This window comes from Corvus brachyrhynchos, unplaced genomic scaffold, assembly GCF_000691975.1.
Source record: "Corvus brachyrhynchos isolate BGI_N302 unplaced genomic scaffold, ASM69197v1 scaffold34, whole genome shotgun sequence".
Classification (NCBI taxonomy): Eukaryota; Metazoa; Chordata; class Aves; order Passeriformes; family Corvidae; genus Corvus; species Corvus brachyrhynchos.
The window spans coordinates 207680-234740 of NW_008238126.1; the positions used below are offsets into that span (position 1 = coordinate 207680).

The 27061-nt window shown below is 42.3% G+C and overlaps 1 long non-coding RNA gene across 1 annotated transcript in view; it reads right to left on the bottom strand.

Annotated features, from left to right (window-relative positions):
- Positions 1-4389: 4389 nt before the first annotated feature.
- LOC108446540 overlaps positions 4390-27061 on the bottom strand; it is a 27552-nt gene continuing 4880 nt past the window's right edge. Inside the window, exons 2-3 of the long non-coding RNA XR_001861747.1 lie at positions 7154-7206; positions 4390-4786 (exon numbers count right to left, since the gene is read on the bottom strand). This is a non-coding gene — a long non-coding RNA (uncharacterized LOC108446540). The remainder of the gene's footprint in view (positions 4787-7153; positions 7207-27061) is intronic.

The window sequence follows — 27061 nt, forward strand, 5'->3', positions numbered from 1 at the left end:
ATCCCGGCGTGCGGGTGGAGAAATAAACATCTCTCTGAAACATCTACCAAGAATCAGTCCATATAGATTTCTTTTCCACAGGCCTCGTTGTCTGATCCATTGTGTTGCAGTATCCACACTGTAACACAGGAGTGTTGAAACTGCCTCTTAAATAAAGTTAGAGATCAGCAACCTTTGGGGAGGGGGCGAGAAGATCTGGATTTGAAAAAAAACAACTGTAGGAGGCACCAAAGGAACATGGTGTAAATGAAGGTTAGCATGATTTAGCAAGAAGGCCCTGTGACTTTGAGCTCCTTGGAAGAAAATGAAGTGTAATTTACTTTAATTTCTCTATCAGTCATGTCTTTAGGAACCTTTGCAATTCTTGTTATCTGTTCCAGATTTTTTTTCCAGATAAGTATCTTTACTGAACTTAAGATCACAGTTCATTTCCAGATAAGTTCCAGATAATTAGCTAACAAAGGCATTACACATAGAATTCCTTCTCCCTGTGTGTCTGGAGCATCCATACAAAGAGCCGACACCTCTGCAAGTTTCTCTGCAGTGTCCAAGTCTCCACCTTCCATGCCTTTGCTTCCCAGGACAGCTTGAGAGCTGACAGTGCAGGGGCAAGAGGAGAGGAAGTGTCTCCTGGTGACCCCATGCTAACCAGGGCAGTGAGGTACGCCTTTTTACCTTCAGAAAGTTTGCCACAGACTTCACTCAAGGCCAGGATTTTACTCAGGGTCTGTCAAGCTCTTGTCTGGCCTGTGGATTTGAGTGTTTTTGGAGCACATTTACCCAGCATGAATGACCAAGTCAGCAATATGCAGCTGCCAGCTCAGCCATGGTGGCTGCCTGGGAATGCAGGATGAGCTCCCTGCTGGTTGAAAATAGGGCAGGTAAAAGAACAAGGTACCACCATGCTATCACAGCTTATTTCACTTTTACCCATAGCTTTGAATGAGGCCAATTACTGCTGGTGAAAAGCAACTCTATCACCTCCATTTGAATTTTTTTTTCTTCTAATGCAGATATCTACAGCTTTGTATTATTGCCTTAATTTTGGAAATGAGAAAGAAGAAAAGAGAAGGAATGACACTTGTCCCTGATGATACAGCCATTGTCAGACCCATGAGGGAGGCTCTGAAATGCCTCCTCTTAGTCTTGTTCTCATTCCTCTGGGTTATAAAGACATGACAGATACAGTATATGTTCTGTTCTTACACTCTGCTTAGCAAAATCAGACAATTAGGAAGATTCCTTGAACACAAAAACTGAAGACTGAATGATCCAGAAATGTACTTTCTGCTGTTTTCTTTGCTTTTTTAAATAAAAAAAAAAGTGTTTATTTAAACTCTGAAATAAATTCTGTCTATTTGCTACCAGGTTAAATCTTATTTTATTTCCTCAATTATTCTCTCTAAAGGCTTTTTTTCTCAGCTTGCATTATGTTGGATAACGCTTAGAATTAATATCACATAATGTTAGTCTAAAAATACATGTACCATTATTATTATCAAATAGAGATAAGTGTGCGTTGCCAAGTAAAAAGAAAGCTGTGAAATATAATGCCATGTACTAGGATTTTTTTCATGATCTTCCAGAACATGAAGGATAGACATGGGCTGCCAGATACTCATTTCTGATGGATAAATGCAACTGTGGTTTCCATAGCTATGCAAGGTTTTGTATAGCACCCATCACCATGGTATCTAAGCATCTGTTGCTGCTGCTGCACACTTGAGTCCATGATGCTCTGAAGAGAATTAAATGAAACAAATGAATAGAAGGTCATTGAGCCTGGCCATCCATGATGTGGAGTGACTTAGGCCGGGTTCACTTGTAAAACAAGGTGGTTGTTAATCTGTCTTTTCACAGCTCTTCAGTTGCTCAGCTCCTTGTTTTGGTAGCACCTTACAGGAAAGGCGTGTCTGTGTCTCAGCCAGTGCCTCTCCCACCATCCCAGGACATGGCCACCAAGGTCCTCAGCTATGCACCGAGTCAGACAGGCTGCTCCATGCAGTCTCACTGCCTTCTTTAGGACCTGTGGATCCCAAGATCCTTCCCACTTGGAATCACGAAATCATACCTATCAGTTAGGTTGGAAAATTCCTTTAAGGTCAAGGAGTCCAACCACTAACCCACCACTAATCCATGTCCCTAAGAGCCATGGCTCCAAGCCTTTTAGATATCCTCAGGAATGGTGACTCTATGACTAACCTGGGCAGCCTCTTCTAGTGCTTGACAACCCTTTCAGTGAAGAAATTTTTCCCAATATCCAATCTACACCTCCCCTGGTGTAACTTGAGGCCATTTCCTCTCATCACGTCACTTGTTACCTGTGCTAAGAGCCTGACCCCATCTGGCTACACCCTCCTGTCAGGGAGTTGTAGAGAGCCAAAAGGTCCCCCCTGAGCCTCCTTTTCTCCAGGCTAAACACCTCCAGCTTCCCTCTGCTGCTCCTCACCAGACTTGCGCTCCAGACCTTTTCCCATCTCTGCTGTCTTCTCTGGACATACTCCAGCACCTCAACATCTTCTTGTCGTGAGGGGCACAGAACTGGACACAGGATTTGATGTGAGAATTTTGTCTGGGATCACTTTCAGAGGTTTTCTTCCTTGGTCTTTCTAGCTGAAGACCTCTTATGCGATTGTCAGGCTTTCATCCTCTCTGCACTACAGGAAGTGTTAAGTCTTGGGAATTTGGCTTTCACTATGCAGTTGAGATCCCTCTTTGGCGGGATCCCTCTTTGAAGATTTATTCAGATTTTTCTTTTCTCCAGGAGATTTCCTTTATCTTTAATCAGGGAGGTTTACATCTTCCTTTTACCAGACCATTGGTTGTTCTCTCCCTTTTAACAGCACAAATATTTCTTTGGGATGGTCTGATGCAGTTTTTATTGGCTCAAATATTGAATAATTCCTGTGCTATCTCATCCTTGGCTATACTTTTTGATGATGCAGATGCTCCCCGTACTTGGAAGGCAGCATCTGAACTCAGAGCAAAATCTTCCTCTAATGCAATCCTCACGTTGTATAAGAACATGTGCATTGACAACACGATTTTACACATTCAAATCAAGAGAATCAGGGGTGAAAGCTTTTAACTCAGCTGTGCCTGAGACCAGGTACAAGAGTCACTAAGAGTTTTGAGGCATTAATAGGGCCTGAAGTAACCTGGTCCGCAGGTTTTTCTCTGAGAGAGATTTAATACACCTCTGCATGAAGATGTCAGGATCAGGTCTTGGAAGGTGAACAGCCGTGTCTGTATATCACTGTCCTTAATCAAAGAATCATAGAATGGTTTGGATTGGAAAGGACATTTAAAGGTCATCTAGTCCAAGCCCCTGCAATGAGCAGGGACAGCTTCAACCAGATGAGGTTGCTCAGAGCCCCATCCAACCAAGAGGTCACAAATTCACAGATCCTTTCAGACTACACTGCCACTAATGAAGCAGTCCCATCAGCCCTCAGCACCTCTTCCTTCACCCACACCCTCCTTTTGCTTGAGCTGGCACAAAGCAAAGTGGTTTGGAGAAGTGGAAAAAGTCAAAACTAACTCATACAGACTCTTCTTTTTAAACCTGTCCAGTGCCCTGCTCCAGTTCATGGCACAACATGTGCTTGAGAAAGGAGATGGCATTAGGCAAAAAACTCGCAGCTGGGACTGGAAAGCATCACTTCTCCTGACCGGAGTCGTGGCTAATTCCTGGTTTAAGGGAGCTGTGAAATTGTGCCATTAAGGAGGGGTTAGCTGGCTTTTGAGTGCTGAAACGACCCCACTAATTGCTGAGCCAGGCCAAGAGTTTCCTCATTAAACTCTGTTGTGTGACTCTGGATCTGTCACATTATCTGTCTTGAGCTCCTATGCTCCAGTCTTTTCATCCGTGTCTTGCAAATTAGCTGCAGGACTTCGGGGGATGATTCCTTAACCAGCCCTTTCAGAAGGACATCCATTTTCGTGGGGGGATATTACAACAGGCATTTGTAGTACCAGGTTTCTTAGCTGACCTATTTCCTCTAGTTTTCTCAGCACGTTATCATTGGTTAAATAAAGCCTCATTAGGAGAGCTGGCTCCTCTGTCTGATTGCAACGTTCAATTTTGTATTCATGGGTTCCTTTACTGTTTTCTGCAGTTCCTAAAAAAGTCTGGCTGAATGTGGGGCAGGAAAGGGAAATCTGCAATGCTCTCTTTTAGACTGCACTAGCAAATACCGTAAAAATCAGATTCTAGAACTTCCTATAAAATCAGATGTTTTGAGAAAAGCCTGGAGCCTGTGCTCACAGAGTGGGTGGATGTCCTGCAAGAGCAGCAATTACTGTACAATAAACTAGTCAACATGTCTTGTGTAACTAGCATGAGTCTTTATTATGGGAATATCACCCATGCTGACAGATCAGGACAAGAAAACCACCCTTCTCCACGCACACGCACGCACGCCTGAGCAGACGGGAGGGCTACGAGGATGCACCACAACAGCATCCCCCAGCTCCAGCTGAAATCATGCTCCTCTTCTTTCACTCAGCACCCACCACAAGCCTGGAGATGGCTGATTTTGTGGGACAAATGGAAAGGGGACCCAAAACCATAGATTTTCTTCTCAACCCTCTGCTTTCTACACCCAGGACAGACACCGAACGGGCAGGGGGGTGGCCGAGCTCTCCCAGTGCTGCTTCTGCACTCGCACGAAGAGCCGTCGATGGCAGCAATGTCCTTTCCATTCACTGCATAGTACTCACATCCCCTGGTTTGCTCATGGGAGGGGGCAGACTCCGTACTTGCCACTTGAAGTCTCACTTGAAACTTGAAGAGATGAGTGGGAGACAGAGAGACAGTAAAACAAGTTGGCATTTAAATTTGTCAATTAAATCCGCAAAGATTCACTACCTTGGATTTTTGCTGCATCACTCCCTAGTTATCCTCTTTCAATGCCTCTGTCTTCCCTTCTGCAACAGCCTCCTGTGCACATGCTGCCTTACAGAGCACCACAGATAATTTTCTGGTTTTTATTAGCTTTCCAAAAACACATGTAGCTGGACTCCTTCACTTCAGCCCCCTTAAAGTTTTATAGGGTGTCTACTGTAAAGCTAACTTCTTCATTCATTTGCTCATACAGGGAATATTTCCTTTGAACAGCAGGCATGTTCTGCTAGAAAAGTCCCTCTGGGAAAATATGAAGCTTTGAGAAATGTTCTGTCCTCCCTCAAAGAGGTCCCATCTGAACACAGACAACTTCTACTGCGATTTGACTATCAATAACCACCCCCTGCTGTACCAGTATCTGCTGAAGCACTGAGCTCTGCAGCCATCCATAACTTCCAGTGAAATGTAAGCAATTAACCCGATTTTAATGTTACACAGGTATGTTACCGACAGTCATCTGTAATTCTTTAACATTCTTCTCAGTGTAAATCACCTCAGAGGCAGGGCAGCCCCTTTCTGAAGGAATTTCAACAAATGCTGAGTTAATAGCCAAGGAGCAGCGAAATAGCTTTAAAAAGGAAAATATACCTCAAGATTTTTCACTAAAAGAACCCAAACAAACAAACAAACCACAAACAACCCAAGACAAAAGCCTTCACTTTAAATTAATTCAAAATGTAAAAAGGCTTGGTAATACAGCTGCCCAAGAGAATGATTCCAAAGAAAATCTTTATGGGATTTTTTTTTTTTTTAAGGTAACTAAATTTCATATGATTGCACAGGAATAACCAAATATTTCTGCAGATTTGGAGTTTGAAACGCATTTTTGGATTTGAACCCTAATATTTCAGTTGCTCAGAGACCATGTAGGTGCATAGGATCCAAGTGGGTATTGGGTGAAGGAAGGACAAAAATTTCTCTTTCATTTCCTTTCCAAATCCAAAATTCAGTCTTCTGCATTTAGGGTCAAAAACCCAAAAAGCATTCTCCTCCATGTTTGGGCTCTCCCACATGATGCCACCAGTGCACAAGAGTGCACCAGCAGCACACCAATTCCCACTGCATGCACTTTTCCTCTCCCACTGAAGCCATCCCAGAGAACTGCTCCTGCAAAGGGAAGGGAGCAGGCCCAGCTCTATTTTCAGTGTCACCCTGGCAACCGCTTTCCCCTCCATCTGGATGTCACATCAAAGAGAGATCCTGCCACCTCTCAGGTTTAACACAAGCCTTACAACTTCTGGGGAGGTCTCACAGCCTCAGCCCCAGAGACTGGAGAATATCTTCCTGCACACTTCCCTTTTGAAACTTTGGAGCATTTAGCTTTCACACAAAGAAAACCAAGAAAATATGGCCTAGTTATACTTTAAAAATTGGAAATCAAGACAATTAATTTAGGGAGTTTTGTGATTTTAAGTTTATCTTTGGATATTGGAATGCCTGAGGTTAGTAGTACTGCCCCAATTTAGCCCAGAAATTTGAATTTGTGTTTATGCAGCTAATAAGAGAAATAGATTTTCCGTGTGTTTTACTGGAGTGCCTGTAAGGGAGCCATATTGTTTATCCAGCACAAATATCCAGGTTAGTGGGGTGGGAGTTTAGCCTTTCTGCCCCTACGCTCCCGGTGGGAGGCTGGACAACTCCCCCAGAGCAGTGTCTGCTCACCCTCCTTGCCCAGCCAGCCCCAGTCACTTCTGCTCCTCCAGCTTTAGGCCACCCACACCTGACCCCGGTGCTGATCACCCTCAGCCCTCACTTCTCCTGCACCAGTGGCAGCAACAACATCTCCGTGGGAGGGTGAGAAGAGAGGGATTTCTACTGGCATTTTATTCTACATTTATTTTTGTTTTATTGTTTTGTTGCTGATGCTTCAGAAGTCCCAGTCCTTCAGAGCATCCCTTGCTTGTAGAGTCACACAAGCTGGAATGCCTCATGAGGCCATTTAAGGTACAAGGACTGATCCTGAGTCAATCAAAATCAGGAAAAAAAGATATTCACTTGTAATTATTTTCCATGGCCAGAGCTGCACAGTGCAGAGCAGAGAGGACAACATATGGCCTCTTTTTGAGGCAAATGTTGCAGCTGTCCATTGCACAGCCTTGAAGTGCTTTCCACCCAAGCTGCTCATGGTGTTTTGGCCTTGTTAAGTATTATGATGTCCATTTTAAAAACCTGTGCAACCTGTGGCCCATGGGGCTTCCTACAGCCACACAAATTGTCTGAGATACACTTGAAACTGCAGGGAAATACCATATGCCTTCAGTTCTGTCTTTTCCTCCCATTGGCTGTTCTTTAGTGCATATCTGAAAGAAAAAATAGAAAAAAAAATTATGAAAAAGACCGTAACTCCATAACTTAGGGAAAGTAGTTATTCTCCCACAGTATCAATGAAACACTCCCACAGTCCATCACTGGGTCCACAGCCTCCCATCTGCCACTACTGCCAAGGAAATCAGGAATTACTAGAGACTGTAAGGAATTATGCAGTACCAGAGGTGAGAAAGTAGCATGTGTCTTTTGCTACCTGTTAAGGATGGGGACAGGATCTCTGACCAGGTTGCCAGTGCCTGGGAAAAGAAAGCTGACAGGCAACTTCCACATGCCTACCACAGTCACTCCAGGTCTCTGGAGCTGCTTTTGCCCATCCTCAGAGACACACAGAAGTGGGACAAAAGCTGGGTGGGTGGGAGGAGGATGTCTCAGACACCTGAGTATAACTGAGAGGTGCCCAGCTGGCAGTGACTGGTGCTAACAGCAAGTGAGGGAGCCTGTGCTGTGAAGTTCTACTTCTGTGTCACTTGCCAGGGGCAGTGTCTCAGGCTGATGTAACAAATAAACCTTTTTACAGGTGGATCTAGAAGCCTGATCCACATCCAAGCTCTCCATGACCATGGAGGGGTCTCATCTCCCATTAAATCCTGGTGTTTGCATGTGGGTAGCCACTGGATTAGCTACAGGTGCTGTTCTAGACCAAAACTTTACCTCTGTCTAACATCTTGGAAAAAAAAGGAGAAGAAAAAAGACAAAATCAACTTTTAGGGAATTAATTTACAGATAGATTATTACTAGTGAAGACAATAGAATCTGAGTGGAATAGGAGATTAAAACCCCCCAGAATTCTCTTGTAAGTACTGAAAAAGTATCCTAAATATACAAAGAAATTTCCATTTAGGATGACATTTGAGATGCACTGCAAGAAAAAAACCAAACCCGAATCAACCTTCCCTGTAAGATCATCAATACAGTTGCTCCAGATTAATGCTGATAAAACTGAAATCTGCCTTCCACCCACGTAAGAAATCTGTGATTAGCAGGTGGGAGATCACACACAGTTTGCAGAAAATTTATATATTTAAAAAAAAAAAAAAATCAGCAATGGAACAGAGCCGGTTGACTTCCCATTCTGGGTTTGTTCCCAATAGCACTTATGCAAAGTTGTGGGTTTTTTCCTCCTTCAGGCAGATTTTGGTTGTGTGAAGCAGCACAACTTGCCCCAGAGCACGCTGCAGAGCAGCAGCAGCTGCCTGCCACGAGCTGCTGTTCTGCAGGTCCCTGCTCCCCCGAGCATTGCTACAGCCAGGGCAGGAGTGAGCAGCACTGAGAGTGAGATGTGCCACCCCCTTAACGTGGCTCTAGTGCTGGAGGTGGAGAACATGTGGAGGAACATTTTCTTTCGAGCAGAGGCAGATGGAAGCAGGCACTGAACGGAGAGAACGTTTCTGATATGCTGTGCTCCCACAAAACCCACTGAATGTCTCAATACCAGGATTGCACTGAATTTAAAGGAGAGGAAAATAAGTGGAAAAGCAGAATGACTGAAGGGTCTATCAGATCTGACACTCCAAAAATATGGGAGACAAGTGGGAGAAAGGTAAGCCACACTTCACTCCATGTCTGTAAGCAATGAGTGCTGGTGAAAAAAGACACAGATCTTGCTCCTGACAGTGACTGGGTCTGATATCTTTGATGTATTTAAGTTTCCAGTTTCTCAAGCAGAACAGGATAGTAGAAATTTAACAATCCCACACTCCCAACACAATGAAACATGTAAGATATTTCTAACAGGTCTGTAACATGAAGGTAGAAAAACAAAGGAGAAAAGATTACTGAACTAATGATTAATCTTGTCACTTGGGATGGAGAGGGGATTGTGATTTAAACACGAGGAAAAAAGACAACTTTGGGGATGGCCAGGAGGACCAAAATCACCTTCAGGAGAGGGACTGGAGATGGGAGAGGACAGTGCTCTGCTGACAGGTGTCTGCTGAAGGAGCCACACCACCAGGCTGTGTGGCTCAGAGGCACTCAGGTGGTCCCCAGCACAGCCAGACTGTCAGCATGTGTAGGGACTGGGCTGGTCAGAAGGGCCTCTAACTGCCTGTATAAAAAGAAAAAAACTATATATATATATATATGGTTTGTTATGTGTTTGGTTTTAGACAGAGAATATAAACGAATGGTTTGGAATTTTTCCTGTGAGGTTCTTGATTTCAGAGACAGGGAGGCTGAATGAGGTTGCAAAAGCCAGTCAAGCACTCACAGGCTTTCTTGCATCTCTGATTCTCTCTCTGGGCTCTGCTCCCCCTTCCTCCTCTGGAGGGGGCCCACCTTGCAGTTTGGGAAACATTGCTGTAGGATAGAAACTGGAAGGTAGGCGAGGAGCTGGAGGCTGTTACAGGGAGTGTTTTAGTTTGACAGGGTAGGAAAAAAATGGAGCAATCTGCAGTAATGGCAAGGGAAAGTTTTGTTGTGTTTGTTTTGTTTTGCTTTTTACTCTGTGCGACTCCTTTGCTATTTCATTGAATTCCCGACCTCTCCCTCTCCAGTATTGCTCCATCCCTCCTCAGCCATCCTCTGAAGCCTCCCACTCACACGTTTGTTAAGGATTAATTATTTCCTTTACACTCATCCTTGCCAGCCCTGGCCTTCCCCACATATTCAGAGCTTTACCAAGCTCCTTCACCTCTGCACAACCCAACTTCTGCTCGCTCAGAAACCCCTTGTTTGAGAGACAACAGACCTCTATCCAACTAGCCAGGACCATTCTTTCTTTCCCTCCCTCATGGCAAATCACCGGCCCAACCTCGAAGCCAGGCCTTCCCTTGACCTTGACACTGGGCATGTGCTGCCACATCACCCAGAAAGTCTCACATCCCTGACATCGGTTCCACCTGGGCTCCAAAACCCCTTTATTCTTGTTCTGGCCCTGGAAAACTGAAGAAAGCAGCAGGAAATCCTACAACTGGCCTTTATCAGATCAGTCTGGTCTAGGCAGAAGCTGATGCGCTCTGTGCTTGGGCAGCCCAAGGGCTCACAGGAATGCTTATCCCAAGGGGTTGCAGCCAAGCTGCTCCAAGGCACTGTGGCCACCCTGGCTGCCATGCAGGTAGTCCCAAGCACTGACCACACTGCAAATTGCAGGATAAACACTCTCCTTGCCCCCCAAAAACCCAACCCAGCCCACCCAACAGGAGGAGTTTGAATAGCTGCAGTTCTGTCCGTCACCTGTATGACCAAAGTGCAATGCAGCTACATGAACTATAGCTTGTGTCCAGGGGAAGGCTGGAGGCAGGAGAGGGGAAGACACAAATCACCCAGGCACAGAGAGGAAAAGATAATGAGGAAAGCATGTATTTATAATACTTTTTTTTGCCTGCAAGGACACCTACACCTTACTCACAACAGGAGTGTCAAACACTCAGATCAACTAGAACTGGGGGTTTGGGAGGTGGAATTTTTGTCTGGCTCTTTCCAAAAATTAAATAAAAAGTGTTACTCCATCTCAGTAGCTGAAACTTAAGGAGCCTTGTGAGAAATAGGTGCCCTCTCCACTGCCACTCAGGATGAATACATTGATTTAAAGACAAAACAAATGTGTTTGTCCTTGAAACAACTGTGACACTGCTGGCTGGAAGAGCTGTTTGCATTTAAAATGGTATGAGAGTGTGAAGTGTGAAAGTTATATATACAACACAGATTAGAGAAGAGCAGCCTTTCCTCCTTACTAGGAGGATTTTTTTTCCCCTTTTTTTTTGCCATTTGGAGCCATGCATCACAGGTACTGATCGCGTTCTTCCTTTGCGTCCCGAAAAGCAGGAGGGTGTTTGCCTAAACATGCAAGCACAGAGGCAAGACTTGTGTATTTTATATAGGAAACTGCTTTTGTTTGCTGCCAGTTGGATACACAATGTGCTCTCTACAGGGGATCAAGATGTAGGGCTGTACAAACACCAAGCAGCAATGCCTTACATAACCGGCCCTGGGGGAGAGCTATGTGTCATGAGGAGAAACAGTTTTGCCAGGAAAGGTAAAACTCAAGAGGTGATGTAGAATTCATGGAAGAAAACAAGAGGCTCGTGGAAAACACAAACCCAAAGGAAACAAACTCTCTGTGCAGATTATCAGCAGGCAGACGGCTCAGTCGGAGCAGATTCACAGTCAATTCACTGCTCATTGCAGCGACTGCATCCGTAACTCTTCCCTCGTGGCATTTGCCTTGTTTGCCAGCACCAGGCACATGGGATTAAAAGCACGGGATGCTGCAGTGGTGCTGGAGATGGGACCAGATCTGGGGTGGGAGCAAAGGTCCACTGACTGTGTGGTTTGGGGAAAGGTGTTTACTGTGAGGCTGGTGGGGAACCCAAGGCAGATGCTGTCCCCTGAGTAAAGTGCTGGGCCTGGAAGAACCAGGGATCTTGGGGACCTGTTAATGCACCTTTGCTCCCCACCAGGGAACTCCCTGGCTGTGTGATGAGAACAAAGCACATTGGGCTCCCCCTAAGAGGGCTGTTCAGAAACTCTCTGTTCCCATACAAACCACTGTGGACCTACATGATCAAAATAACCCCAAAATGGCATGACACAGTGTAAGTTTTGCTCATGAATGAATAGGTAGGTTCCCCCATGGGTGACTTGGAAAGACAGACCCTCTGGGAAGAGAGAGACACTGGATGAAAGAGTGAAACTATCTCGTAATTTGTTGACAACCTGAATCTTTGCATGCAAGAAGGTCACTCACTGCTGGGCCTGCTGAGAATGTGGCCAACTGTAAAGCAGCAGCTTTTCTAAACCTGAATCAAGAGAGGACAGTGAAAATATCACTGACCATCCCAGGGAGTACCCCGAAACTGCAGATTGCTCCCTGATGCACCAACAACAGCTTCTTACATTTTAAGCCACCCTATTAATACTTATTTCTCTTTGGGACACTCCAGGATATCAAGTGACCTCTCCAAAGCCTTGCAGACCACATGGAGAGCAGGTACATGAAATCAGCCTCACCAGCACCATCCATTAATTTAAAAAATTAATGAATTAAGACCTAGGAAATTAAGAACATCCCTTCTCCACCTTCCTATTAGCACTGCCTTCAAGGATGATCCCTGTCTATACAAATGTCTTGGAAATGCAGGACACCGTAAGGAGCTGAAGGTCTTAACCAAGACATCAGTAAACATCCAAGCCAAGCCAACCTCAATGTTCTCTCTGATGATGTACATTATTCCTGCCACTTCACTGAGGGTCCTTCACCTGACAGCAAGCACTGGCCGATGATCACTGCAGAATTCCAAAGAAAAGATGGAAAACCTAATGTAAGCTGGAAGCAGCAGTGAGCTGCTGCACTGTGTCTGCTGCTAAGCAGGGAAATGGGTTTGATTTTTATAGATGTCTTTTGCACTTCAGAAAAGTACTGTAATTGCAGATACCAAACTGAGTAAGAAATGGCAGTTCTGCTGCCAGTGCAGACGAAACGCTCCCCAAAGCCTGTTATTAATAGAAAGGCAGGGGCATTGCTGCAAGATAAAAAGGCCAGGGAGAACTTTTAGCCATTTTCCAATTAGAAGGGGCTGGGGGGGAAGGAAAGTCATTCTAGACATATTCTGAGGTGAAGCAGAAGTCAGATTTATAGCGAACTTGCAGGCCGTGAATACAAATGTCCTGAACACCAAATATCGACTGAGCAGGGACACCCTGGCTGGCTCCCATCCCGGGCCCTGCAGCTGGGAACAGGGAGTGCCACTGCCTTGAGCAAGAGGTCTGTGACCCAGGCTGAAAGCTCTGGAAAGAGGAGGGGAGTTTTGGTGGTGCTGCTGTTGAAAGTAGTAGAGCTTTGCTGAGGGCTTGAGAAGAAGTTGGGAGATACTCCAGATCTGCTCCTACGCCTTCTCTGTCTGTGAAAAATGTTCATAAGACTCAAAGCCTCAGAACTGGCAGCATTTTTTTGGTAGAAAAGTCAACAATTACATCCCAAACTTCCCAGCCCAAAAATCTGAAGGAGATCTGGGGAATAAAAGAATCTCCTTGCTCAAAAGATGCATTGTTACAGTAGGGATTCTGTAACATAACAAATTGTATTTAAAATACCAAAACCACAGAAAAAGACCATACAACAAGCCCTGTGGAGAACAGATGCCTAAACAGAATTTCAAGAAGAATTTCTATAAGAAGATAGTTTTGTAAGAAGTGATTTTGCTACTCCTTTGCAGTATTTTTTCTTATGTATAATCTTGCTAAAAAATGAAAATATGGAATTGGCATACCCTCCACCTTTCTCCTAAAACTGCTTTTTTTTTTTTTAAATAGGATTAACTGAACCAAATAACAACCTGAAACCCTGCTTTTAATGAACTCTATGGAACCTGAATTCAATTTGCAATCAGAGAAATATTTGATCTGGGATTTGGCAACTTCAATTTATGCTTGCAGGTCAGACACAACCATTAAATCTTTTCCAGAAGTATTTACAACCCTGCATCTGAAATTATTTGTGGTACTGGTTTAAGTGTTTGCAGGATTGGAGCATAATATACTTCTGAAAAAGGATTAATTGTTAATCTGTAAGGAAAAGGAGTTTGAAGTACAATTGCAGAATAATTTTCAAGTGTGCTGTTCTTTGGAGCATGTAACACGTTCTTCTGGCCAACAAGATAAATCCTGAAAGCGTTAAAGTATTTTTTAGAATTTTACCTCAAAAACTTGATACTTTGATATTTTCTCAGGACCTCGATAAAAGAGAAGTTCATGATTTTAAATATTTTAGAATGAAACCTCAAGAAATTATAACTTATATTCCTTGATTCCTTAGTAGATTGTAAAACTCAAATTGAACCCATGCAAACTGACAATGAAATAGTGACTGACAAAACTGCAAAACATAAAATACACTTTAACCTCCCAATAAAAATCTATAATTATTCTTCCATTTTTTAAAGCACTGCAAATGGATTAGGAACTTGTCGGAATTACAGCTTTATTTCTATCTCCATCAAGGCAGTAGAGTATGACTGATAGGGAGAAATAAGTGTTTCCTAAATTGATAGGAAAACTTTGCTCTTAACATAAAAACGTGATAAAATGGAGAGATAATTTATGTAGTTCTATGATTTAGTTAAATAATTTATCTCTTCCAAGATAGAGATGATATTTTTAAGAGGCTTTATTCCTGTTGAAATAATTTTTGATAACAGATTACATGAGATGCCAACATATCATTAAGGGTCAGTTTTCCTTTTAATGTAAATCACTACAATTCTATCATGGAGGTTATCCAGTATGAGAGGTAAAAAAATATTTGTATAGCTCTTTGAAAAGTGTTTAATTAGTATGTTTTTATCTTGCACAATTGAGAAAGTATAAACATAATAATTTCAAAAATAAGTAAAATATCAGATGCTCAGCAAATGCTTTTTAATTTATAATAATGTACTTCATCATATACATTAGGTAGCATAACATTTCATCATGGAATAATTTTCAAAATGTATTTTATATTCAAATTCAGAACAATTGAACAAAGTTAAATTTAAAATCCTACTTTTGGGGGAGAAAAACCCAATCAAACCTGTAACAATAAACGTGGATTTTTTTTCATATTTCTCGTTTCAAAATCAACACTATATTTGTTTGGGTTTTTTTTTGTTCCTCCCCTCCATGCTCAGTAATATCCCCTTTTTTAATTCATAGAATCACAGATCATCAGATGAAAAACAGCTAACATAATGACAGGCAAATTGCCAACAATCTTAGGTGGTTTTCACTGCTGAAAATCCTGAATTGTGAACACTCTTAAAACCCACAAATTACTGGCTTGGGAAGTGTTCCACATAGGCTGTAAAGAAGAGGCATGTAAGGGAAATGTAAGGCTTTTTTTCCCCTGGAGTGAATGAATGTCCATTTTCAGATCTGTGCCTCACATTCTTTGATCTGCTCTTTCCTTTATACTTTATATAGTTTAAAAAAAAAAAAAAAGTCCAAATGTAATCTGGAATTGGTTGAAATCCAAACAGGTCACCTGTGCAAAGCTGCCTGTACCTTGACTGTACCTTGACGAGGTCCTCCCCCTGTCTCAGCTATGTGGGAGCAGTTCCCAGCCTCTCATGCAAGTTGGGGCAGTTCTGCATTCCCTGAGCTAAACAAATATTGCACGAGGTACAACTTGATGAGGATTTAGGGATGTTTCAAAAACTGCAGGAAATCACACAGTACCAGTACACCAGGCGGAGCAAAGCATTCCCTGCCTACGTGCACGGTGTTGGGGTGTGAAAGCTGGGGACAGGGCGCTGTGTTAGCCTTGTGTTCACACACAGGAAGGAGAGATTAATGGGAAGGTTTTCCTATACACATATGAGGGACAAAAAAAAAATGTCTTCAGCTAGTAATCTGATTTTGGACTACAACTAAAGAAAAAATTTACACAAGGCATCAGGAATTAACAGGTTCCTTATCTTTGTATCAGTCCTAACATTAATTTGGGGTGCCATGGCTATGCCATAACAGAAGGCAAAGGCTGCAGCTCAGGTAACCAAACGCCTCCATGCATTGCAGGAAAGTCTGTTCCTGTTAGCTGAGGAGCACAGAGAAGTTCCTCAGAGCACGTGGCTCCCTGAGGCAGTATTAATTCATCCTAATGATTATTATGGAATGACTATAATAAAAAATGACTAATCATTCATTAATGATTATATTAAGTGTTTTATTTTGCATGGATGACAGCCTTGTAGCAGGCAGTGGGAAATATCTGCTACCCTATTGCTGCCTGCTTGTCAGTGTATCAATCTTTATTATGCTCAAGGAAGTGGCCAGCATGAACACTTTACTACAACAGGTAATACCAGGAGCTCTTCCTTTATTTAAAGTGAAAAGTGTTCATCTCCTAGCCCAGAAAGTATTGATTTAAAATCCCACTAATCCTGGTTGGGAAATGCTGTATAATGGACCAACACTTTCCACACAGATTTTGTTAGAATGTCCAGTTAAAATACAGAAAAGAAACCCCGTGATTTCCATATGCTCTTAAAAGATTTTAAGGAAATTATTTTAACATAAGCATTTCTCTTTTCTTTTACTTCTTAATTTTAAATTTCAGCCGATTATCAACAACAATAAGGATGGAGAAAGGTACAAAAAATGTCCTTTTGTCTCTATACACAAATCAAATAATTTTTTTACTGTATAAAAAATTCCAAGGAGCAAATGCCTTTCTCCAATAGCATTGTCAGAATATTATAGATTTTTCTGGTTCCCTCACGTCTGCACTGCTCCTCTCCAGCATCAGTGCTTGCAAGCCACACTTCCTCTGGTTCAGAAGGTAGCTGGTGAGATAATTGTATTGATTTCCTTCACCCCTCCATGTTCTTGGCTCACCTTCTCCCTCCACATCCAGCTTCCTTCAATTACTTCAGGCAGTCTTTGCTGTCCAGCTCTGACCCTATTACCCAGACAGGACCCCAGCAGCAGGGTCAGTTCCTCCCTCCCCTCCCACTCCTGTGCCTGATCCCAGCGCTTGTGCAATTCCCTCTGCTGATCCTTGCAAACTGGGAAGGCAATGCTGCCAAAGCCTGTTAAACCATCAGCTCTTCCTCCCCTGAGCCACTTGCCAGGGTGGCTTTCACCTGGGACTGGCTGGGCTGTTACGTGGCTTCCCCTGTTCAGACTCTGCTGAGTCTCATCCATCCGCCTATTTCTGACTTGAAGTGTTTCTCCTCATGGATTACACCACGTTGTGCCTGGCAGACAGACAGTCACCAAAAGGAAGGGCCAAATTAGGGGGCTAAATGCTCAGAAATGACCACTCACAAAAGCAGCAGCAAGAGCTGTGTAAAAAATGTACCAGCCTGGAGACCTCCAGCTTTGGTACTTCAGTTTGTCTTTTTCCTGGTGTTCTTTGCCACAAGGGAAATGAGGAAGGAGTCATAGGCACTTTTACTTTCCATATTAACCAGAGTGGTTAGGGACATTCTTTTTGTTTGTTTGCTTGTTTGGAGGGTTTTGTTTTGGTTTTTTTGGTGGGTTTTTTGGGGTTGTTGTTGTTGATCTTTTCGTTCAGTTTGGTTTTTTTATTTATTAATTTTGAGTGGTCTCAGTTTCAGGGAAGATTTAGTGTGTGGCATAAGATATGTGTGTCTCACACACAGTGGTGCTGCCTTTCATTTGCTACTCTCTCTGGGATCAAAGCTGCCCCTGAGCATGAGATGGTGACAGGAATGGCCTTGCTCTGTTTCTTTGCTGTTGAGAAGCAGGTTTGGGTTTGCAGTTTCCTCTTGCTTCTTTTTTGGCATCTGGTGTTACTGCACAGAAAGCCTCAGCAGCATAGAAATCAGGCAGTTGCTCACAAATTTACATTTCTCATGAAGCTTCATTCCAACAAGATCCCTTATTTATGCAGAAGAAGGATACTCCTGTAGTTAGTGCTGCAGTCCAGGCATTCAGAGCTGTGCTCCAGGCTTCTCATGTGGCTGGGGGATTGTGGTACCACCATGCCCTATCCCTATGTGTACAGAGCATTTTCATATTTCACCCTGGTTCTGGGAGTACAGCATACCTGGGAGATGCTCTGCTGTCACACTGAGTGCTGTGGAGAGACAGAACTGCCAGCTTGTGACGGGGACTCGCTGGAAAGCTTCCCAATTCTTGCTGGGTTCAGCTAACAGTGGTTTCCTAGTGTTGCACATGAGTATTATGGCTGGACGAGCTTTAAATGACCTGGAGAACAGATTTTTGACAAAAATGTGCCTCTTGAATAGTTCTGTAGTGAGGGTACCACGCTTTACATCCCCACACTATTCCTTTCCTTTGGGGGACAGCAGGGATCCCACAATCCTTGGTCTCCAGCTCCAAGACTGCATGAATATAACACATCTTCCAAACTCCCCATCTGCGGTCACAAAGCCAGAGTCTAAATCATTTGTAAACATGAATTGAAAACTTGCATTCCTGTCATATGTAATTGTGTTTACACAAATATACCTATGTGTGTGCCCATATATATGCATACATCTTCATGAACTGAGTTATGAAAATATATTTCATCATCTTATAAGACTTGACAATCAGCAGCTGCCTGGGTGCAGGAATCTTCCTTCTTTTAAAACTTCAGAAGGTTCAAACACGTCTCTGTTTATAGGATATAAAAATAATTTTGATTCTGTATTTCAATGTAGCAAAAAGCTTGACAAAGCTGAAATCTTGTGTCTCCCAAACTCCAAATGTTAGTGAGTCTTTCAAAAGTTTACTGAAGGAATGCCTGACCACTGCTTTACCTCCCAACCCCCTGTTCTACTCCTTTCAGATAATAGACTGACTTTCCTGTTCAGGTTTGAAACTGTAAAGCTGGTCTTTCAACATCAACAGCCTGTATGCTGAATCCTAAGCTTATATTTACTGACCTGGAAAAAAAAAAAATCCCCATTACCTTCTGAATCAGCAGTCATTTCAATGCTGTGCAGAACTCACAGAAGTAGACATGCAAAATTTAACACCAGTGCAAAGCACACGAGGAGCAATCAGGGCTGGAACAAACAGTTTGATGAACCTGAAAGCTTCTTTAGAAGAATACTGATAGTCCATTTGCAAGTGAGAAAACTGCTTGAAACGTCAGTGATTTTTTGGAGGGGGGGGAGGTTTGTGTGGAGGCTTTTGTTTGTTTTGGACTTCGCTGCAGAAAAATATCGTGTTGGTTTATGTATTTTAGAGTCACTTGTGCGACAGTAAGGAATATAAAGCAGTAAATGAAAAGCAGTAAATGCAGCTCCCCATAAGAGTGTAAATGCTTTGAGTGTAAGTGCTTTGAGACAGCAAATATAGGAAGAAAGCTGGCAAACTCTAAACATCTCATCTTTTGAGTCAAAGCACTGTGCAGTGCCCAGCATGTGCTCTAGAAGTACCTATATTCCTCACTGGAGGGAGAAGCCCATTCCCACACAGAAATTTTATGCTTGAAACGAGGTGATCTCTGGGGTACAAGTGAGTCTGTGCATAGAAGCTGCCCCCAGTAAGATCCAGACCTGTGACTTAAGCTCCAGGACACCAAGGTTTTACAAACCAATAACGTGAAAAGTAAATGCAGATTTAATAACATTCAAAACCTGAGTTTTGTATTGTAGACCCTGATCAGAACATTCAGTCTCTGAAGTTTTGCTGAGGTTGTGTCTGAGAATGAATTTGCTCTAACTTTTTATTTTGTGGACATCCTCAGGGGAAAAGGGTGAACAGATGAGAACTGTGGAAGTCAGTAAGGTACCACATTAAAACACAGCAGGTCAGAAAGATGTAATTTTGTGCTAGGCTGCTGCAGCATGTAATCATCCTTGAAATGTCTCATTTCTGTCAGGAACAAGTCTACTGTATCAGTGAGTAAAAGAAGTAGGAAGGAACACATCATTGTGAAAATTCAATGTGGTTGATGAGGCACCATAAAAACCCCCTTGTTTAGTATAAACAAGCAGACATGACATTATGCCAACAGAAGGATGAGGAAATGCTCCATCAGGAGAAAAGGACATGGAAAGTCCACCTGAAAGAAACAGATGAAAGAAATGGAAACATCAAGAAATGGGGAACAGAGGCAGATGGACACAAAGGTTCTGTTAACGGGCTGGTAAGGGGCAGCCTGACTCTGGGAGTTTACTCTGGAAATTCTGTCACCCAGATAAAGTCCTCACTGAATTAAAACTGGATGGAGTTGATTCCAGTTTTGCATCCCATGTAAAATGGACCTCCAGTTTGCTTCTGGAAGGAGCTTACAGTGTATTAGTCTCTTCTCCCACCTAACAAGTGATAGTACAAGAGGAAACTGTCTGAAGTTGTACTGGGGAGATTTAGATTGGATGTAAGAAAAAAATTTAGTCACCAAAAGGTTTGTCAAGCATTGGAACAGGCTGCCCAGAGAAGTGGTGAAGCACTTAAAAGACATGCAGATGTGGTGCCTGGGGACCCAGTTTAGTGGTGAACTCTGCAGTGCTGGGTTAATGGTTGGATTCAATGATTTCCAATCTAAATGATCCTATGATTCTATAAGCAAAATTGCTATGCAGTAATTCAACGGGGGACTGAGTCCACCCTGGCTGCCTTTTCTTTTAACCTCCTCCCTTGTCTCCTTCTCGTCACCTTTTTGTATTAAAACCTTTGGATCACCCATTGAGATATTCCGTAACAGGTGAATTTGAACATGGGGATAAAAACAACCCGTGCTTTGGAAAGAGCAACCCCAGGCATGCTGTGAAAATCAGGTTTTTCCTCCAAAATGAGAGCCTAGGTAAACCCTGCTTATTCCTGTGAGGAGCTCAGAGATCTGGCTCTCAGAGCACCCTGCTTGGTGGCTGACAGGGGTGGGTGGCAACCTGGGGTGACCCTGGTTCCAGCCCTCCCTCGCTGCCACACTACCTTGGCCTTATCCGCACTCAGGGCTGCTGTCCTGGTGTTCCCTTCCTGCTGCTGTGGCAGCAGTGGGATCAAACAGAGCCAGTGAGTCAGCCCTCAGAGCCAGGGGAGCTCCATCTCCTGCCAGCCCCACGTAGGCACTCACTGAAGTGGGTCATCCCAGGCCTGCCTGCTTCCCGGGGTGGCTTCTTGGCTTCTGGAGGATGACTCCCTCCTCTGTGCTGCAATGCTCCAACTGTTAGAAGCATCTGCCCTTTGCTGGCACTCAACACTGGGACCTTGGGGATGTGAACTCATTTCTGAGAGTGAATATATTCCAGCCTCTTCCCCTCCACAGCTCCCCATTTTTCCCTTCAGCCCACTTCCCAAAAAACCCCCACCCCAAACCACAATGCCCAAGCCTCTCATCTCTGAAAGAATTGCTATTGCTGAACTGTGAAAAGGAGGGGAAGGAGACAAAAAAAAAGAAATGGTTTCCATGGCAAATTTGCAGGATTTAATCTCAGCACAAAAAGAAGAATTTTAACATTCTTTCCCTGTTTTAGAGCAGGCTGGATAGCAAATGAAATTGTCTGTTGTGTGTTGGCTTTCAAGGGTATCGCACTGATTTATGTCCACAGAGACTTTGTCCCAGTATTTTCTTATTTTGTTCTTCTAATCAGAAAGTTGCTTATCACTGCCCTGTGAAGAAGATGAACATATTTTAAACCAAGAGCTTTGTCCAAAAGCTAGTCAGAAGTCTGCAGAGCTTGCTAGGAAATAACCAAGTTTCTAGAAGTTTCTCCCTTCTGAAACCCACTGTTGCAAGCACTGATCTCAATGATATTGTTTCCTATTTGGCTCTTCCATGTGGTACTGGGTGCCTCAGTGGAAATTACCCTTTCTTAAAATGCTCCAAATGTCTTTTCTAAACTGGCTGCAAATATCTGATTTGTTGGTCTTGTGACCCAAGACACATTCAGTGTATGGATATAGAGAAGACTTCATCTTCCCCTGGAACATCAGCAGTGTCACACTGCTTCTGGCTTCAAACACTTATTTTTTCCCACTCATGTGAATTCAATCAAATTGATCTGGGAGGAGAGTGACTTTCTGATTGGCATCAAGTCTGCACACTCTTCAGTTTTGCAAGATATAAACACATCCAAACAAAGCCTGCAAATGATCAAAGATCATTAAATTAATGGATCTTTTGTCTTCTGTTTCTTTCACTGTGGTGACCATTCTCAAATGTTCCTGATAAATAGCTTCTGTCCCACCCCTCAGCTCCACTTTCTTCTACAAATCACACAAGTTCAGAGCAGATACCAGGAAGTAAATCTCCTAGATATGTTTCCAAAAAAGCAGCACCCATACTGTTGATAAAACCACCTCTGTACTTTGCTGACACATATCCCAGCTTAGCACCCTTTTCATTGAGAAACAATAAAAAAGTGAAATAGTAGGGAAAATACCAGTCTACGTTTAGTTTATGTAAGTGAAGCAAGATTTTTGACTTCTGGTTTTCAGCTGGATTGCTCCTGTTACCCGGAGGGATTTTGATGGAATAGCAAAATCTGTATATGTTTATTTGTAGATAACTAATTGAACAAAAACCTATACATTGAAAAATGCTAAAATGTACAGGTAAAATTGAGTTGCATGAGATCCAGTTCATTCTTCAACTGTAAGTTCCTCTTCCTTGCTCTTTCCTTGTATAAGAATATTCATGTTTCTATATTATGCTAATTTCAAATACTTTCCTTGAGACTTCTACCATGTTTAGTTAATTTTTAGGTCTCAGTGCACTGAGTACATAGGTATGTCTAAATATCAGCATTAGGGATTTTTGAGGATTCCAGTCCTGCTTGTCCCTACAGAATAACTAATTACATTATGATCTTTGTAAAAATGTGTAGATATGTAGATTCATTTTTCTCTCCATCAAAATTTCTACACAATGTTCCAAGAAGAAGTAGACCCAACATTCAAACTCAGACCAAAGTTTTTGAACCACCTTGCATTTATTAAAAAAAAACTCAGGCAAAACCAAAAGGATTTGTTTGGGCTCTCTTATATGTCCTGAGACACACCTGTGCAGGAAGTAAAAGGATCTGTCAATCCTTATTCTGAGATCAGTGTCTGCACTCCAGGGCTGTTTATTATATGTGCAGCTCCTATAGGTTTTGGTGGAGGTCTGGGTGCTTTCCACCTGTGGAAATTCTGTGTCATTATAGGATTCTAAAGACCTAAACATAAGAATCCTCTTGGCACCACCAGAAAATAAATTGTGATAGAAATGGCAGTTCCTGCTCTAAAGTACCCACAGTTAAAGTTTGGGAGTTTTCTCCAATTTTATTTTCTAAAAAGAAACAATACAATAATCCTAGATAAGTAGGTATTACCCTTTTTTACAGATAAAGGTAGAATTTGCTGCTTCTTATGAATAGTGAATACCAATAAGTAGAGCATAAGCACATGCTTGTTTTATTGTTTAGACTTCTAAAATGCTTGTGAAATTATATATACATGTACTTTTAATTCCTCTGTTGCATTTTTTCAAAAGTTTTAATAAAAAAGCCTAATCAACAGTACATAAACATTCAACAGTGTTAAAATAGCAGATGCACAGGTAAAGTTCATGTTAAGGTGAAAATTTTCAATGAAAATTTATGACAGAGGCACCTTAATTCTGTTGAGTTGGCTCAAGAGCTGCTCAGTCTTTTGAGGAGCTTATTCTAAATCTAACAATTTAAACCTAAACAGAAGAGATTCTGAGAAAGATCTTCGGCTAAGAAAGGAAAGTGTTTACAGCCCATCTTAATCGGAATATAGTGAAGATGGAATCCATCTGGAAATCATTTGTCATTACACTTCCACCTCTAAACTTTTTTCCCCACTAGCGCTGGTGAAAAGAAAGAGAAAATAATTTCATATCAACAAAACATGTTGTTACAACAGGTTTGGGTTTTTTTCCATTACATTCCCAATATAGAGAAGCTTTCTTTGGCTCTGTTGCTTGCGAGTCACAGACGGTGAAGTGGAAGATGTAAAACTCCATCAGACACAGTTCTCTGAGGATCCCTGCACACGTTAGTCGGCACATCAGCTAATTATTTTTGCAGATTAATCAAATCTGTGTTTGTCCTGAGCTCAGTGCAAAGCTAAGTCCTGCTTATAGAGATCCTGATGATTTCGTTTCCTTCAGCACACCCAAATTCACACGGTGGCTCTAGAAGGAATTTTTAATTGCTGGTAATTGCATATGAGCCTCCTAATGAGTCAGATGAGTTCTTGCTTTCCTACTGCATTCCAATGAATTCATCTGGGTGTGGGAGCTGGGGAAAGCTTGTTAAATATAGAGCCCTGGCACTGAGAGACAAATGCAATGCTGCAGGACTGCTGCTATTTCTTAAGAGTTTGGGCTGGGTGAGGGCTGTCCTCGTTAGCACTTTGTAGTCTTTCATAAATTTCTTTTCTAATTCAAATAGCAGAACTAGAGAGTGTTAAATATGCACTAACATGATTTACTTGCTGCCTTCATTTTCATCTTTAGAAATACAAACACTTGTGTATTTGTAGGTCTCTTTTTCAGACAGATGCCAGTACCTGTTTTCTAGGCAAGTGCATTAAAGGTTAATCTCATTAAAAAGCCTATGAAGTACAAAACTTACAGGAAAAACTGGAAAAAAAGCATACTCATTAATTACTAAACTGGCTTTGCTGATTTTTTTGCAACAGAGTGCTTCAGAGCAATTGCAATGCTTTTTCTTGGTGCATTAAATACAGCCAACATTAATTGAGTAAACAAAAATCAGACCTTGAAAGTGTTCTTAGGAAGTATCATCATCTGTCATCTTTGTCAAAATTACAGCTGCACAGCATGTATGGATCTCTACATGTACTCTCATCTACAAATGCTTCTTGGTGCACATATTTCTGGAGGTCATATACATTGATTTAATTCATGATTCTAAGATTTTCTGGCCAGTCTCCGTCCACATCCACACACAGAGAGTACAGTCCATTTCTCAGTGTAGCTGTGCTTAATTCATGGTCAAAATGCAAGTAGGGCTGATTCAAAAAGCAGAGTATTTTCACCTCTATATGAAAGCTCTGTAAGAGCTCTCTGGGCAACCTCTGACCACCATCCAAGTCGCTGGACTTCCAGTCTGACATCCACCCAGCTGGAAGGCTGCTTTTGCAAGTGCCATTTGCTGACAACACCTTCTATTATGTAGCAGTGAATTAAGTCTGGAGATTGCTTTATTTTTTAGGAAGAAGTTTCAAAGAGCAGAGAGCACTGCAACAAAGGAACAGCTACCCAGGAGTGAGGTCCATGTTCTATACTTCAGAAATGTCTTTATGATAGGAAATCTATCAATTTGATGTGAAAAATACGTCAAAGTCGTGTTCTGTTCTCCAGCAGTAAGGCCTGGCCACGGCATACCCTCAGTCATACTGTGATGAAGAACATTTCTGGTTCTTTTTAAACAACATGCTCTAGCTAAATTGTCAGGCTATAGATAAAATTTACCCAATGATTAATGCATGCTATACCAGCTTGGTAACATTTCAGACCGCTCTGTACTGAATAACAAATCCTATAGATTTCCTTGCAACAATTAAAAAGGGGCCACAGAAATTTAATTATGGCCAAAGTCGGATTATTAGTGGTTAAACAGGCTAGATTCCTGGGCTTAATTTTGTTACTTGTTCAGAAAACACTGCAGAAACTAGTACAGGATGTAAATGAAGAGGGCAAGCAGGCATTCAAAAGGAAAAAGAGTTCAGAGTGTTTCCTGTGTTTTCAGTTGTAATCCTTTCTTTTCCATGGAGCCGCTGCAGTGGCATGTGATCTATAATGGCTTCTCAGAGGCTGTATCGATATTTGCTGACAGCAGAGTAGGATGATGTGAGTGTTCCAGGCTTCAGGCTCTGTCAAGCAGCACCTTCTTTCCACTTTCCCTGAGCTTGGGTTTATCTTCACCAACTTGTCCCTGTCTCCTCTCCTTGTTCATGTCACTTTCTTCCCACACACATTGGTGCTGACTATTCAGTCAGTCCTAGCCGACAATTCAGGATTTCCAGACCCAGTCTCCTCATTCAGCCCATTCTTCCTCTCTTATTTTTCCTTCTTCTATCCCTGCTCTCATGTACAACTCACTCAAACACACACTTTACACCCATGGTCCATCTCTCTTGTTCCCTATCTGACCTGCCTCTTTCCTCCCCCCACCATATCTTGACTTCTTCTCTTTTCATCTGGTAATGCAAGATGTGATCTGTCCATCTGCATTGGGCTGTTCTCTCCTCTGACAGAAAATGGAGTTTGGGATTCATGCCCCATGAAACAGTTGTATAAACTACATCACTATGACAGCATTTCTTGGAATCAGGCCCTGCAGTAGTAGAAGTCCTTGAACCTTGCTCATGACTATCCACTTTTTTCCCCCATCTCTTGGAATAATGTGCCTTTCAACTCCATGTAGCTTTACATTCTCCTGAATGCTTATTATTCAGCTGTATTTTAAGTGCTCTTCCAGTTTTCCCTCTGCATGTGACCACCCACTTCTCCACCTACAGTCTCTATAATGTGATTTCTATCTGCTGTAGCTTATAACAGTTTAAATTATGCTAATTTTATTCAGAGATTAAAGTAAAAATCAGTTTGACTATTATTCTGCCCATATACTGTACCAGTGCTGGTAGTTATTCACTTCAGAAATGAACATGGCTAATAAGATAAGAAAATTACACTTGCATACAGTTAGTCAGTTTCATATTTAATTATCAAGAAAAAAAATTATTTCCATGTCTTCTTCTTGAAGCAAAATTAACCCTTTTGCCTCTGACTATGCTCACTGTTGAAACTCCAATTCATACCACGCTAAGTGCCCTCTCTAACACCTTGAGATTTGATTTCCTAAATCTCTTAGGCCAGTTCAGTAAATATTTTTTCTTGAAATACCATGGGCAAACACATCTACATGCATCACTGTAGGCCATGGAGGCCGTGCCTTGGCAGCACACACAGCAGGGAGCACACTCCCAACAACCTCACTCCTTATAAAAGCACGAGAGTTCGTTCAGCAAAACATTTCCTGGTCTAATTTTGTTAACGTGTCATGAACAGACTGGTCTCCAAATCACTCATAAATTTAAGATTAAACTTCTTAAACATTTACTGTGGCAACAAAAAAAAAAAGTGCTTTCAGGATTTAAGATGGCCATGATATGCTGTCAGAAGGGGCCAACACACTCCCACTCTTGCTATAAATAACGAAACAGAACACAAGTACAGGCTGGATTTAACTGAATTTCTTCAATCGCAGCAAAGTACACTTTGCTACATGGTGAAGAGATAATGTGTCACAACACATTTTGCATAAAGTGAAGAATCTATCCATGAGAAACACTTCTGTTTTGGATTTCCCTCCAGCCAGCACCATGGCAGGGTCCCTCTTGCTAAAAGCTGTCTAAATCTCCATCTGAAGCAAGTGGACACCACCTTGCAGAGGG